The sequence below is a fragment of the Magnolia sinica genome, chromosome 10 (genome assembly GCF_029962835.1).
Source record: "Magnolia sinica isolate HGM2019 chromosome 10, MsV1, whole genome shotgun sequence".
NCBI lineage: Eukaryota > Viridiplantae > Streptophyta > Magnoliopsida > Magnoliales > Magnoliaceae > Magnolia > Magnolia sinica.
In genome coordinates, this window is record NC_080582.1 from 80,174,802 (window position 1) to 80,189,975 (window position 15,174).

A 15,174-nucleotide genomic window follows, 5' to 3' on the forward strand; every position below is an offset into this window, starting at 1 on the left:
TAGTTAAGATCCGAGCCTTTTCTGATTCGGCCCAGGTTAGATCTTTTAATTTAGTCATGATTGTTTTGATTAGTTAGCGATGGGTCGGTTAGATTTGGGTACTATGTGAGTAAATCATGGGGCTACACCTGATATTCAAGTGATTTAGCGGATTCGTTGGCTTCCTACGGTTGATTAATTTAACTTGTGCGGTTCTTTACTGGTTTTACCCCTGTATATACTAACATTGAGTGCTAATGGTCATTAAGTGAAATTATAAGTCAGTTACACGAAAAAAAAAATTCAAGAATTTTTTGAAAATCTAAAACAGTGAAAATCCAGGATGTTACAAAAACACCGGTAAAAACTTTAAAAACGCCAGTAAAAGATATGAGGAACGCAGGTAAATTTTGCAACAAACGCTAGTAAAAGTAACAATAAACGTCGGTAAAAAGCTGTAAAAAATGCTAATAAGAGATTAAAAAATGCCAGTAAAATCTGTTTAAAACGCCGGTAAATCTTCTACAGTGTAAAAGAAAAAAACTAGAAACAATTAAAAATTCTACTAGGCTGAATCTTCTAAATCAAAAGACCTTTACAAGATTAAATTAGCATTCAAACACAACTTGTAAATCATTTACAACCAGCCTCATTTACAGGGGGCCTGAGAATGAAAGGTTACATGATAGATAGAAAATTTACAGATTGAGACACAAGGAAAAGTACAAGAAAAAAAATAAAAAATCAACGGACTTCAGCGACGCTCGAGGCGAGACTTCTTAAATGCACCCTAAGAACTAGAACTCATGCCATATAGAGGACCTTTGTCAGCACCACACTGCCATACATAGAGGTCAGGTAATAAAACAGTATATACACTCATAATCTGAGTTACACTATCTAAAATTAAATTTTCAGTCATAAATATTTCTTGCAAAAACAACCATACCGAATGAAGTCCATATCCATCCTCATATGAAGCAGCAAAGCCCCCCTCTGTTACTAATGCTCCACCTTCAGTTACTAATGCAAAGACAAAAGTTTACAAAACAAAATAAAATAACCAAAAAACAAATTTGATATAAAATAAAAGGAACCAATAAATACCTGTAACTAGCAGATGGAGGAGAAGAGCTATGGAATTTTTTGTATATAAATATGTGGACAGATTTTTCTTCCCTTTTTCTTCAAGGATAAAACTGGATCATAAGCATCATAGCATGCAACTCTATAAGAGCCTTTTTACAGAAGCATTAACTAGCATGCAACTCAATATAGATGGACCTGAATTCAGCACAAGGAAAGCCATATAGTGGCTTGTACCTGATGAGCAGCTTTGATCATGCATCCATGTAAGCATTGTGGACCCCTGAGCCTACACTCTATATAGTTACTTCTACTTTGAATAAGCATCTTACAACCAAAGATAAATACATAATACAAGTCAAACTGTAACGCCCTGGAAATCGGGGGTTGTGCATATACTCGACTCCCGAGTTCCCAGGGTCACTTATAGCTAATTTTTACTAATATATGAGCCGAGATCAAGCATAATGCATCTCGACTTGAAGTTGACTCGACTTGAAGCTCGAGCTCGAGCTCAACTCGAATATATATATATATATATATATATATATATATATATATATATATATATATATAAAATAAATATGTATATATACATGACCAAAAGAATACATGGGTCGCATAAGATGCTACCCAACAAAATCGCAAAAGAGTATTAAGTCCAAAAAGGATTAAAACTGAGCCCCCTGCTCAGCGATCCAATTCTGCCTCTCAAGCTGGCGGAGAACCGTCCATCAACTGGAAGTAGGACAGCTCATTCTCCTCCTCGAAGCTCGCCTCACTAGGCTCCTCAAGCCCTGAGTCACTTGCATCTATGAACGGGTCTGGTTGGTGTTTTAAAATACCGTCCCAGAGTGAGAGTGAGTGATTAACTCAGTGGGTGCTATTAGTCTTAAGTTATTACAGGCATCAATTATAATATGACCTCAATGAAAATCAGTCAAGCATAAATGTCTAATTAATCTTATTAATGCGTATGCATGCAGGATGATATGATGCATGCCCTCACCACAACGCTCCCTCGAGCGACACCATCTAACGATCGCAAATGACAACACTCCCTCAGTGCGACCTCGACTGCCGAGTCACCACCCTAACTAGTGCGATTCAATGCGATCGTGTTAGCCGAGTTATTAATTAGGTCCATTCATCCAGCCGATTGGGGAATCTGGTATACCCCACGTATCAACGCCCTAAACAGGTTGCGAGGCCAAGACCCCCCAATGCGTGAGGCCGAGACCCTGTGGTCCGTGATCCCGTCGGGTTCCTCATCCCCGACTTCAAGCACATGAGGAGTGCCGTGAGAAAGGGATCGCTCGTGGTCACTACGGGGAGGCGCGGTACCCCAGCATAGGCCGACATCTCGGACACAGTGTCCCATTCCACCATGCCCGGCTCACGAGGCTGTGAACCAATTTCAAGTGGGTTATTGATTAGCTACAACGGTCGTAGGGTGTTCCAGATTCCATACATGTGTGAGCAAACAGGGTTAACAAACAACGTTGGTCAGATAATAGGCTACACCGCATGAGTCAGGCGAGCATGCGACGAGGGACATTGGGCATAAAGGACCCATGTAGTCGAACTACAGCCACCCGAACACTCCCGCTCAAACCCACGGGTCTAGCCCTGGTATAGTCCTACCGATAGGACTACCGTCTCTCCTCATGTTCCTAACCAACCCAAGGGTACAACTAGTGATTCCTTGCATGCCGACTACCAATGTATCATCTAGCATAAACAACATCATATCCTCATACTTTTCACATACAATTCAAATTCTCATGGCAAGCAAGGCTAACAGTATCATGAAACAAGTGCATGTGAGATGTGGGTGTGTGTGAGGGAGTTAAGCACTTCCTCCATCTTAGGAAACCATATACACAAGAGTAATGAAATCATACATAATATGAAGCAACAACATATAAAAATCAATACGGCATGAGCATATGATCATCCATACACCAAATCATGTGAGAAACACGAACGACATCATGAGAGAGCCAAACATGTAAATCCATACCATTCCAACCAACATACAATTCCTAAGGTTTTCCTAGACTTTCAAATATAATATCCAAGCACTCAAAATCATTAAGCTCGTACTAAAATTGGTGCTAGGCCACCTAAGAACAATAGTCCGCACCTTGTGACGTTTCGCCCAACTCATGGCGCTCCTTGGGTTAGAAAATTGGGGAAAATGATTCCTATATCAATTTAGAAGCAATTAGGTAGGCTTCATGCAATTTATTTTAGAAAAACCTAGGTTTGGGAGTAGGTTTTGTTTCTTACCTTCCAATCGCGAATGAGGCGGATTCGGCGAAGGGAAAAGATCGACGCTAGAGCTTGATTGGATGAGACCAATGAAGGAAAGCACTAAAGCCTCCCCCACCCTACTCTCTCTTCTTCTTTTCCTCTCTCTCTTCCTCTTTCTCTCTTTCTCTCTTTCTTTTCTCTAAGGCAAAAATCGTATGGGGAGAGGGGGTGCCCAAATGAGGCCCTTTTATAATGCCAGATTTGGTGGAAATGGCCCCAAGTGTTGTGTTTTTACTATACTAGACCTATGGGAGGGTCTTTCTAAGCTCTAGGGCCCACTATGGGGTGTACATATTGATATACACCGTAGGATAGTTAGCCCTATAATGAGCGGTCTAGAGCTTGTTAGGAAAATTGGGGCGTTTCTGGAATGAATTAGGTATTGAGATTTCTCGTGGGCAATGATCAGGGTTTGGATTAACTATATTTATAGGGTGACCTATTTATAACTAGTGGAAGTGGATATTTGGTCATGATCACTCTAAACCGTCGGTTTTAGACTAAAAGAGTAATGGGGTTGATTTAGTCTATTATTTAAGATCCGGGCCTTATCTGACTCTGCTCCAATTAGATCTTTAATTTAGTCATGCTTGCCTTGATTAGTTAGTGAAGGGTTGGTTAGATTTGGGCCCTCTGGCCTTAAGTTTCAATGAATTCCCATAATGGCCCTCTAGGATTCCTCATTGGCTTTGGGATGGACCCAACACCCCCTTGCCCACCAAATTTGGTGTGTAGGTGCCTTATGGCCCAATGAGGGGCCATATAAAATTTGAAAATAAATGGATGAACGGTTATGGGGTTTGAATAAACGGTTCCGATCTTCAAATGGCACTATGGGGTCCATTTTGGTGATTGAAGTGGTTCCGGTGGCCCTCTGGTTATGAAATTCATAGGATAGTTGCTCCATGGCCCAATGAAGGGCCACACAAAATTTGGGGATGATCGGATCTGGAGTTTGGTCGCACAGGCCCGATTTGCGATCAACGGTCACCGTTCCACGATCGGGTCACAGAGTTTGTGGACGGGTGTAAGAAAATTCATTAGACCTCCCCTGAAAATGTAGAAAAGATCTGACGGCTGGATAGCCTTGTATCTCAGCTTCATTTGTGAGCGCCAGATTCCGGTCCTGGCATAAGTGGGGTGCATTTAGTCAATGCCAGATCCCACTTCTGGGTGTCCACTGAGTCCGTGGTCCGCGATGGTCCACAAGATCAGTGAACTCTATGGTTCCCTAAATTTTTAAATTTTTTTTACTTTCCCGCGTCGCGGTACAGCCCGCACGGACTGTCGCTAGGTGTAAACGGCCATCTGGCTTGGAGGCCCGCACCAGGTTCTATCGGGACCCGTGTGGCCTAATCAATTGGGCAAATCTTGGTCTAATTTATTTGTGATACCTCACTACGAGTAGCTTAAATGAACGGTCTTATGGAAAATCTTACGTAGACGCCCCAGGACACTGTACTGGTTGGGCGAGACGTTACACTACACTTGATGTTCAAGTGATCGGGCGGATTCATTGGCTTCCTACGGCTGATTAATCGGACTGGTGCGATTCTTTACTGGTACCACCCCTGTATACACTAACATTGAGTGCTAATGGTTAATAAGTAATATTATAAGTTAATTAAATAAAAAAAAATAAAGGAATTTTGGAAATCCAAAACGGTGAAAATCCAGGATGTTACACAAACATTATGGAAACCCTTCGTTATATTAAAGCAATGAAGATTGGTAAGAAAAATAATAATAATAATAATAATAAGCCAAGGGTGTGGGGCCCTTGCTTTTGGTGATCCTTACATGGAGTGGACTTGCCTGATTTTTGAACCATGGCATCAAGAAGTGGGGAACCACCTGATGGAAACCTTGGATATTGCACGCCTTCTATCCAGGCTTGTGTTGGATTGTAAGAGAGCTGGGTTGCACAAGCTCAAGGCTTTCCGACCTCAATGCATCTTTGTAAGCATTCGATATAAGGATAATTAGTGGTTGAGGTCCATTTCTTGGCTCAAGCAATTATGGACAAGCCAAGCACAAATGATTGTATATTTTGATGATCTGAAACATCCCTTTGATGGATCCTTATGTATCTGGACAGACTGAAAATTACTTTGGCAATTGCATTTTTATCATCGGAATGGTATCCCTCAAACAGGGCTAAAAGCAAAAATGGTTAAAGTTCATCAAATCTATAAGGTGTAAAAACACATAATGATGAAAGAAAAGTTTAAATGGTCAGACCAGCTCTACTTTTATCCAAAGGGGCACCAATGGTATAGTCTTCAACCATACATCCATGTGTATCCATTCATCGATAGAGAAAGATGGTCCCACAAGTGAGATCCACACAAAACGTTCTTTATTGAGGTAATTCATCCAATAATTGGTATGCATGATGTACAACATGTATTATACATTGTTCTATCTGAAGGATTACAGAGTACTATTTCGATTTTCAGTTTGTATAAGTGAGCCCATCGGTCAGTGACCGAAAATGTCGCTAGCAAGATTTGGTATAACAGACAAATTACCAACAAATAAAAAGGACAAAAAGGACAAAAGAAATTTGGACCATGCACGTGTGCCAACTCTACACATGCGAATGACCATGGATGCAGGTCCAAGAGTAGCATTCCTTCAGATAAAGTTGTCTAACACCCCTAGTGAAGTACTCCCAAGTACAAAACCTACTACAAGCACATGCATACACTCAGAAAGGTAAAGGATTTATAGAATTTCACCTGATCCACATCAAGAGATTTGTCAAAACCCCATACAAATAAATAAATTATTGCTTTGTATCTGTTCTTACGCTAACGCTTCTAGGTCTCTATAAGTAGACAATGGCTAAGGGACTAGCTGGACTTAAACTTCACTGATGATTCCTTGTTTCCTCTTGCTTCCTTGTCAGTTTCAGCCTGCATTTTCAAAACAATAGGTTTATGATGCATGTAATATCCAGTATACTTCTAACCAGTTGGAGTATCCAGCTTTGTGTGATGCCTAGAACTAAAAAGAAATAGGGAAAAAGAGAGAAAAAGAAAGAGAAGGCAAAAGAAAAGATTCACACAACCTGATGCATTGGAACCTTGTAATTCAATTCATCTGGAGCTACTTCAAACTTCTAATGTCTCACTCAGTTTCAACATACGGAGCATTCAACAAAGTTTTCAACACATCGAGAGAATTTGGTGAATTTCAAATAATGGTTGGTTGGCAATATTTTAACACTAATGGGTGCCTTTGTATTTTGAAATGACAGGAGAAGGAAGAAATCAACAGTGAAAATTGAATTATGTATTAAAATACTATGTGATACTTCCTTGACCGAACTGGATTATGTATCCATGAGAATTCTTATGTGATACTTCCTGTACAATGTATTAAATACTATAATTTTAATAACATGTTATGCCTGACCTTGGTTCATGCAGTGTTCTCGTAATCTTTTCCATATATGTAAAAATATCACACTAAAAAAAATCAGCAATTGATATTTATACTCACCCTATTTGGTAGACATAGCTTTTTTTTTTATACTTTCGGAAATAGAATAGTACAACTCTATAGTCTTCAAAGCTTGGGCAAGCTTTAAGGACTTTTTACTGGGATTTGGCAATATGAAGCCTGATCCCTTGACAGCCTATCTAATAGATCACCACCAGGCCATTCCTTATAGCCCATCGTTCTAACTATAAATGCAAGTGGAAACACCAGCCTATCCAATAGATCACCACCAGAAGGATTATTTTACAGCTAAAGTGAACTTCATTTTCTAGAAAAATATAGCATGAAATCAAATGGAAACGAACCTGCTGTTTGAGAGATTCTTCAATGCATTAGGTACAAACTCCTGTATAACCCAATGAAACCGTTAAGTGCCACGATACCTGCATTGGGCAATCGGAAGATTACTTTCCTTCACAATAGGCAATTTCTGTTGGAAGCAAATTAGAGATCAACAGTTGCACAACAAAAGACTACACGAACTAAACTGAGAACTGTAGTATCATTGTACAATACAGAAATGTAGAATATTGGTTGGTTTAGTTATCATCTAGTGCATGAACAGATTTTTTTTTTTTAATAATCATTTTAGTGTATGCAACCTGGCTTCTTGTGTACAAAACAGAACAGTATATTGAGAAAGTCCTAGAGCGTTTCAATATGAATGCAGCGAAATCGGTCAGTACTCCACTGGATGGTCACTTCAGATTGAGCGACAGACAGTGTCCCAAGACGAAGGCAGAAGTGAATGAGATGCATAAGATACCCTACGCATCAACGGTAGGAAGTTTGATGTATGCTATGGTGTGTACACGTGCAGACATAGTATATGTGGTTGGTGTTGTCAGCCGGTATCTTGTCAATCTTGGCAAAGAGCATTGGGCAGCGGTGAAGTGGATACTACGGTATCTAAGAGGCTCATCCAGGTTGAGCCTATATTATGGTGACGGTAAACCTATGTTAGAGGACTACACAGATGTAAATATGGCAGGTGACATAGACTCCAGGAAGTCTATATTAGGGTTCATGTTCACATGTGCAGAGGGAGCGGTATCTTGGCAGAGCAAGCTACAGAAGGTTGTAGCATTGTCGACGACAGATGCCGAGTACATTGCAGTTACAGAAGCATGTAAAGAGATGCTTTGGATGAAGAGGTTCCTACAGGAACTTAGCCTGAAGCAGGAGCAGCACGTGGTCCATAGCGATAGTCAAAGTGCTATACACTTGAGCAAGAATCCAACTCAGAATTCCAAGTCGAAGCACATAGAGATTCGGTATCACTATATCAGGGATACTTTGGAACAGAAGGTGTTACATCTTGAGAAGGTCCACACGGACGATAATGGGTTAGACATGATGACCAAGGCTTTGCTTAAGGGCAAGTTTGAGGTTTGTAGAAACTTGGCTGGCTTGAAGAAGGTGAATCCCTACTGGGTCAAAAAAGGAGAGATTTGATGGGGTTTCTGCCCCGGGCTCGACCTGTTGTGAACTTCACTCGACCGGTCGAGGGCTGATGTACAACCAGTCAAGCGGAGCTCGACTCAAAGTCCAGTGACGAATGAGGTATTTTCTCCGAGGGGCTTGACCAGTCGAGGGAGGTGCTCGACCAGTCGAGTGGGCCGCTCGACCCGTCGAGGACCCTTCTCGACCAGTCGAGGTTATGCAAATTTGAGTCTGAATCTTGTGCGGACTGCGGAAATTTGAAGCCTTTTGCAACAGGATGCGGAAGGGGGTTTCCTAAATTATAAATAGGGGTGCCTAGGGCCTTTCTAGGGTATGTAGGAGGCAATGCAAGAGGGTTTCCTAAAGCTTTGTAAGAGTTTACCAAAGGGTTTAGATCTATCAAAGGTGTGAGAGAGAGAGAGAGAGAAAGAGAGAGGAAGTTTGTGGAAATGAGATTATGCTCGTAGAGGTGATCTGCTATATCTCAGCGCTTTTACATCCTCGTAATCGGTGAAATCTCTCCATTTTTTTTATTCTCTTATTGTTTATTCACTCCTGCGTGAGTGAAGAAGGTTGTAACATTCTACTTTATAGTGGATTGTTGATCTGGACGAGGTCCCGTGGTTTTTACCTCTTTGAGGGTTTTCTACGTAAAAATGTCTTGTATGGTGTAGTTTGTGCTTTGATTTATTTCATTGCTTAATTATCCCGTAATTATGGTTTGTTCTGGGAGGCTAGATCCTAAGGTTTTGTGCAAGGCCCCCAACAAGCTCAACCAACTTTATGACACACGGACTCACGTAATTGACAAACAAAATACATAAATCAGTGCACTAATACATATAACTGAGATTATTTGGCTGCTATGGTTTTTAAACTATAAGCCATCACCAGCAGGGACCACAGGTTTCATAACCCAGATCAACCTTCATCTCTTGCACGTGTATAGTGAAAGGAAGGTTGCATGGGATTTCCCATATAACTCTTGTATGTTATTTTTACCTCTCTTTGGATTAAACATACTAAGCTAATATGCCTTCTAAGAGGCTGTCCATGACTGAGGCTGGGTCACATGTGGGGCCCATTGATCAAGCCAGTACCTACATCTATGGTCCATAATATTCTACCATTGAGGCTCGGCCGGAACAACAGTCACAATGTTGGTTTTATTTGTAATTTCATGCCTGGCTGAATCTTAGGCACACAGAGAGGCCCAAAAATAAATAAAACTCATCAGGTGGCCCAACGCATGCATGTAAGATCTGGTCCGTTTATCAGGCAACTCCCCATGATTGATGTTTCTTAGCGCAAGAATCAGAATGGTCCACCCAATAGGCAGCCACATTCACATAAAACGGACAGTTAGAAATAGTATAATCAATGGCCCGCACTCAAATTGACCCACCTGATTCTACCCTAGGACTCGTTCAACTTGAGGGCATCCTCGACCGTTACATGTGGCCCACCTTATGAGTGAACCAGCCTGATTGCGGGCACCTGATGGAAAAAATCTAACCCTTCAATATGTGTCTAACAAATGCATGTACGGGTAAAACCAGCAACAGTCCATAATCAAAACCGACTGATTCACTTTCTAGGTTATTGACACAGGGAAGGACTTGTTGAGGTCGAGCACCATTTTCTTAGGGGGATAACTACTCCAAACACACTGAGCTTCTCGGGACTCCTCACAGAAACACCTTGAATCCACACCGCAAAGAAGAAAATTGGAAATAATTTATAGAGATTTCAAAATAATTGATTCTCAAAAACGAATTTATACCCTTTTAAATAATGACATTAACCTATGAAGAAGTTTCAGAATCAAACTACAACTAAAACTCCCAGAAATCATATCTTACTATAAACAGTAAACTTATTATTTATAAATGGTCATGATTTTCACTAAACCTCATGGTTTTTGGCCAAAAATAGCAAGTGTCCAATTTGGCTCAACCATGTTATTCTTCTACTTTTTCTAAGCACTTTTCATGTTGGACGCAACTCCTAAAGCTCAATGGATGAAGAGTTATAATCAAACTAAACTTACTATAAATAGTAAAAATGAAATTAAAATCGACTTTCAACCGTCGATCTAATGGAATCTCACAAATTTAGAGTGGGCAACCTAGCATAGCAGGGTTGGTTGGCTAAAGTAGCTTCTCCTACTCAAAATCATATATGGTACGTGAAATAAATCATTCCAGTTTAAGAGATATGCCTGTTTTAAGGTTCTTACGGTTGGGATCACTTCCGCCTCTGATGGGGACTTCGCTAGTATATTTTGGCCATGAAATTGTCCGGTCGCTCAACATCAGCTATTCAAATCTCTTTTTTCCCCTTGACCATCTAAGGTGGGCCCCATCTTATCAAACGTCCTGGATCACCGAATCATGGGCCAATGTGGCCCCATCATGATTTTCTATTTTGAGTACTTAGAACTGCTGGCATACCACTCACAAGTGTCAGTTAGGCCAGAAATCATTTTGACAGTGACACGTGCCATGGTTAGGCGTACACGACAACAGGGGTGGCCCACCATGTCCCACTGAAAGGAACGTACGTAACCTTCCAACCACCAAACGTCCCCACTGATTTTATATCAACATGCCATGCAATGTACGTGCATGGCCGTGAGTCATCACTACGGAGGATGTGACGTGGATCGCACCAGTTTGTTAAGAGACTCAGGAACATGCATCTTGTACTTTGTCTTATCAGCTAAGCTTTCATGAACGGCTGTGATGGGCTTATGCAATCGATGGATATGTTGGATTGTGATTATGTCCATGGCAATCAGCTGGGCCCCACAATTTATGTGCTTTGGCCCAAAAATAAATGTTCTTGTAATCACGTGTATCCATGAATGAAAGAACGGACGGTTCAACATAATTGATCAGCAATTCATGCTTGCGGGACGAGGTGGTCCACCTGATGACCGGACCAGCATGATTTTTTACTCCATGGGCCATAAGTCTGATGAACGGTCTGGATCTCTTGCTACTCTTGCCTGCGGAAATGGGGGGACTCGACAATCGTATAGAAAGGGTCCCGACGGTCCCTGATTTCCTGGCGTCTGTCGCCAAAGTGTCACCCTCGCAATGTAAAGGATGAAAGCGACACTGGTAGCCTTTTGGGCTAAAGGCCCATCTGATGCTGGGTTATTTCTGGGCGTTTAGCAAAGCTCCAGTATAAATTGAGGTTGGGATTTGATACGGAAATCCAGACCATTGTTTTGTTGCACCCTATGAAGATTGGAAGATCCCAACCACCGGAAACTTCTTGAGTTGAAAGTGGACATCATTCTATTAGGGCATTCAGTGGATCGGATCTTGATCAAGAACCAATTTGGATTAGATTCCATTTGATTTGATTTTAATTTGGATTTTGATCTTGTTTGGCTCAAATTCTATTGTATGATATGTGTGTGCTGTACTGGGCATGTCAGAGGGAGTGTAGCTTGGTTCCAATCCAATACCTTTAACCCTAAGTGTCAAGATAGACTGATAGACTGAAAATTTTACCGATTGGCTGTCCATTCAACCACATGTTAGACATGTGTGTGCTGTACCATGCATGTTAGAGTGAGTGCAGCTTGGTTCGAATCGAATACCTTTGACCCTAAGTGTTGAGATAGACTGATAGACTGAAAACTTTACAGATCCACTGTCCATTCAACCGCGTGTTAGAGAAACTAGGTGATTTGTGAGTGAAAGGATTTATCACTCTAATGAGTTCTTTTTACTTTTCAACTGAAATGATATTTTTCACCATAATAACAATAACTAATTAATAATGACGTAACAAGAGTAACCAAAAGAAATAAAGTCACATTTATAAATATTTACAAAGATAAACACCTACGAACACTTATAAGCATATGCCCAGTAAAAATATACCAAATAATTTAGTAAATTCCAATTCTTGATAATTACTGCATGCCAAATTCGGTTCATCGTATGTATTATTTGGTAAAATTAGTATTTTATAGGAATTTTGCAGTAAAATTCCAAAAAGATAATTGTACAACTCTCCTTGTGGGTGTGCGGGCAGTGTAGCTTTTCAATGAATCTAATTGTTCAGGAGGGTGGCCCTACCAAGTAGGTAGGACGCCCCAAACCATCACCATTTTCAAGATGTGAATTTGGATTTTTATTTGGTGATATCAATGTTTCTTATGGTTTGGCCCACCTAATTATTAAATAGATCTGATTTTTGGAAGCCGATTGAGGCCTACCCTGCTCGTCTCTAGTCACAAATGGGCAGTTTTGTGGGTGGGCCCACTGTGATGTATCGGTTTATCCACACCATCCATTCCTCCTTTGGGATCATTTTAAGGCATAAGCACAAAAATGAGATAAATCCAATGCTCAAGTGGACTACACCACATTTGACTCTTGCATTTAATGCACCTGGTATTTAATGCTTTGTGCATTTAATATAACCCAAGCTTATTATTTGGTGTGGTCCACTTGAGACGGGCCATCCCGTAGAAGTTCTGCGGGGCTTACAGTGATGTATGTGTTTTATTGATGTCGTCTATTCATTTTTACAAATTATTATACTTGAAGAGCCCGTAAATAAAGCAGATAGAATGCTGGAGTGGATCACATAATAAGAAATGGTGGGAATGAATGCCCAAGGCTTAAAACCTCTTGGGGGCCACAAAAATTTTGAATCAAGCTTAAATTTATGTATTCCCTTCATCCAGGTCTCTATGACCTTATAAATAAGTTGGCAAATAAACATCACAATTTGTCCTACAAAAATTTCAACATTGGGGGTCATTGACGCCACTGTTTCCCATTGTGTGATCCACTTGAGCCTTTGATCCACCTCCTTTTAGGGCTCATGCCCCTAAAATGATCCATCAAAATGTATGAAAGGCTTGGATAAAACACATTACAATGGACCCCACAAAAACCTTGATAGGACTATCCGTCTCTAACTAGGCTGGTGGGGGTGGTACCAAATTCAGGCGCTGCTTAAATAACCATTACATGCATACTAAGAGGGTATGTATTACTCATGGCTTAGCGGTACACTCTACAAATTTTAATACTGAGATCATGAGTTCGAGTGCCCTTGTGGTGTGACGTGAGTGTCACAAAAAAGAAATATAGCTGAGAGTCAATCAATAAGAACCATTTATGATTGCCTAACAAAAAAGTTCTTCTCTCTTTATTTATTTATTTAAATAAATAAGAGTCATGCAATCCATGATGGTGAAGACACTCATAGCATGTTAATACATAATCACAACACCATCCTAACCCCTTAAGCACATACTTTGGGCTTTTAAATGGGCCGGGCCATCGTATTTATTATGACCTTGAATCAAGAACCCACTGTTTGAATCACGGCGTGTTTATGCAGAGGTGCAATGGCAGTGTGAATGCGTTTGGATGGATGTAAATGGTAGAAATTTCACCAATTCGAGCTATTGATCAGTTGGGCCCACATTACATAATCCAAAACTAATCTAGAGCCTTTTCTTAGTTGAATGTGGACCATTGTTATATTTCTCCTCCAACTATATATAAGCCCCAGAAGAAGATTGGAATTTTCTTGTCACTGAACTGGGTGGGCCCCACATACAACATCCAAAAACCCAAATATAAGAACTTACATTATGGAATTTTAGGCATGAAGCCTTCAATATCACTGAACAGATCACCAGCCTTGAAATCCTCATCATGTGTTAAGTTCAATCGGGTCCTGACCCGATAATACAAGGCCACTCAGAAGCTAACCCGATAACACAGTATTTATGACTTGGGGTTACAATTTGGGTTGGATCAAACGAACCCGATTGGCCCAATTCGAACAAATGAAGCCCATGACAAAAGGCCTAACCTGCTGATTATTAGATCCGAAAAAGACCTGGCCCAAACCACAGGCCTACCCGGAACCCGAGAAGAGATGATCAGACCCGAGCCATGAACCAATTTCTAACCTCACATCCAAACTCAAATGGCCCACTAAATCAGGTGAATGATCACATATGTTCGAGCTATGTGCCATCCAACCGTCCATCATATGTGTCCGCTCATGTTTGGCGTAGGTCCGAAAATCCAGTCTGATCCATTGATGAGATGCGCCACACCAAAGGGCCTGACTCGTACCCAAAACCCACGTGTGGACCCCACCTATTGCCAGCCCTTATTACGTTCCTTATCAAACCTAAGCTCTTTCTTTCCAGTGAGAATTCACCAGGAGAGCGTGCAAAATGGGCCACTCTACATCGTGGTAAACCGCAGATGGTCCATGCAAGGTGGGCCGTCCTTTATTCACTTGTTCAGGTAATCAGAGCCATCCAATTAAGGGTGATCATCACATCATGATGATTTCAGGGCCCATGAGGGATCTGCAATGGACCCTTTCTGGGAGCAGATTAGGGTGCCCTTACCCTGGGCCCCACCTTGATGGATGTATTCTATATCCACACCGTCCATCCATTTTTCCATATCAGTTTAGGGAATGAACCCCAAAAATAAAGCAGGTCCAAATCTTATTGGATTTGGGTCATGTTCCATTGAGATGGAGGATACCTCAAAAGTTAGATTTTTGGACCATTTAAAGCCTTTGCTTATTGAACTGTTTTCCGTAGAGTATTGGCCTTGGCCCTAGCTGATGTGGCCCACTAGGGCCTTTTCAACCGATTAGGACTGGGGCCAAACTCGTCTTAGCCCACTGCCAACCCTAGCCCTATTAAATGGTGGTTATGGATTATAGATGGTGAGCCCACAACCTTCCATATTTTATTAAATATTAGTACGTCCTCTTAAAGGATAAGGATGATGTAACTTTTGAAACCCTAACTTTATGGTTTGCACGGCTATA

At 41.0% G+C, this 15,174-nt stretch overlaps 1 long non-coding RNA gene across 2 annotated transcripts; it reads right to left on the minus strand.

Annotated features, from left to right (window-relative positions):
* Nucleotides 1-532: 532 nt before the first annotated feature.
* LOC131217118 (uncharacterized) lies at nt 533-6,459 on the minus strand. Of its 2 annotated transcripts, XR_009157203.1 has the most exons (6): nt 6,123-6,459; nt 5,182-5,336; nt 1,303-1,392; nt 1,087-1,178; nt 929-993; nt 533-817 (listed from the first exon to the last, which is right to left on the minus strand). It is a non-coding gene; the product is annotated as an uncharacterized LOC131217118 (long non-coding RNA). The 2 variants fall into 2 exon arrangements; XR_009157202.1 differs by lacking the exon at nt 6,123-6,459 and having other exon boundaries at nt 5,182-5,959.
* Nucleotides 6,460-15,174: the final 8,715 nt, after the last annotated feature.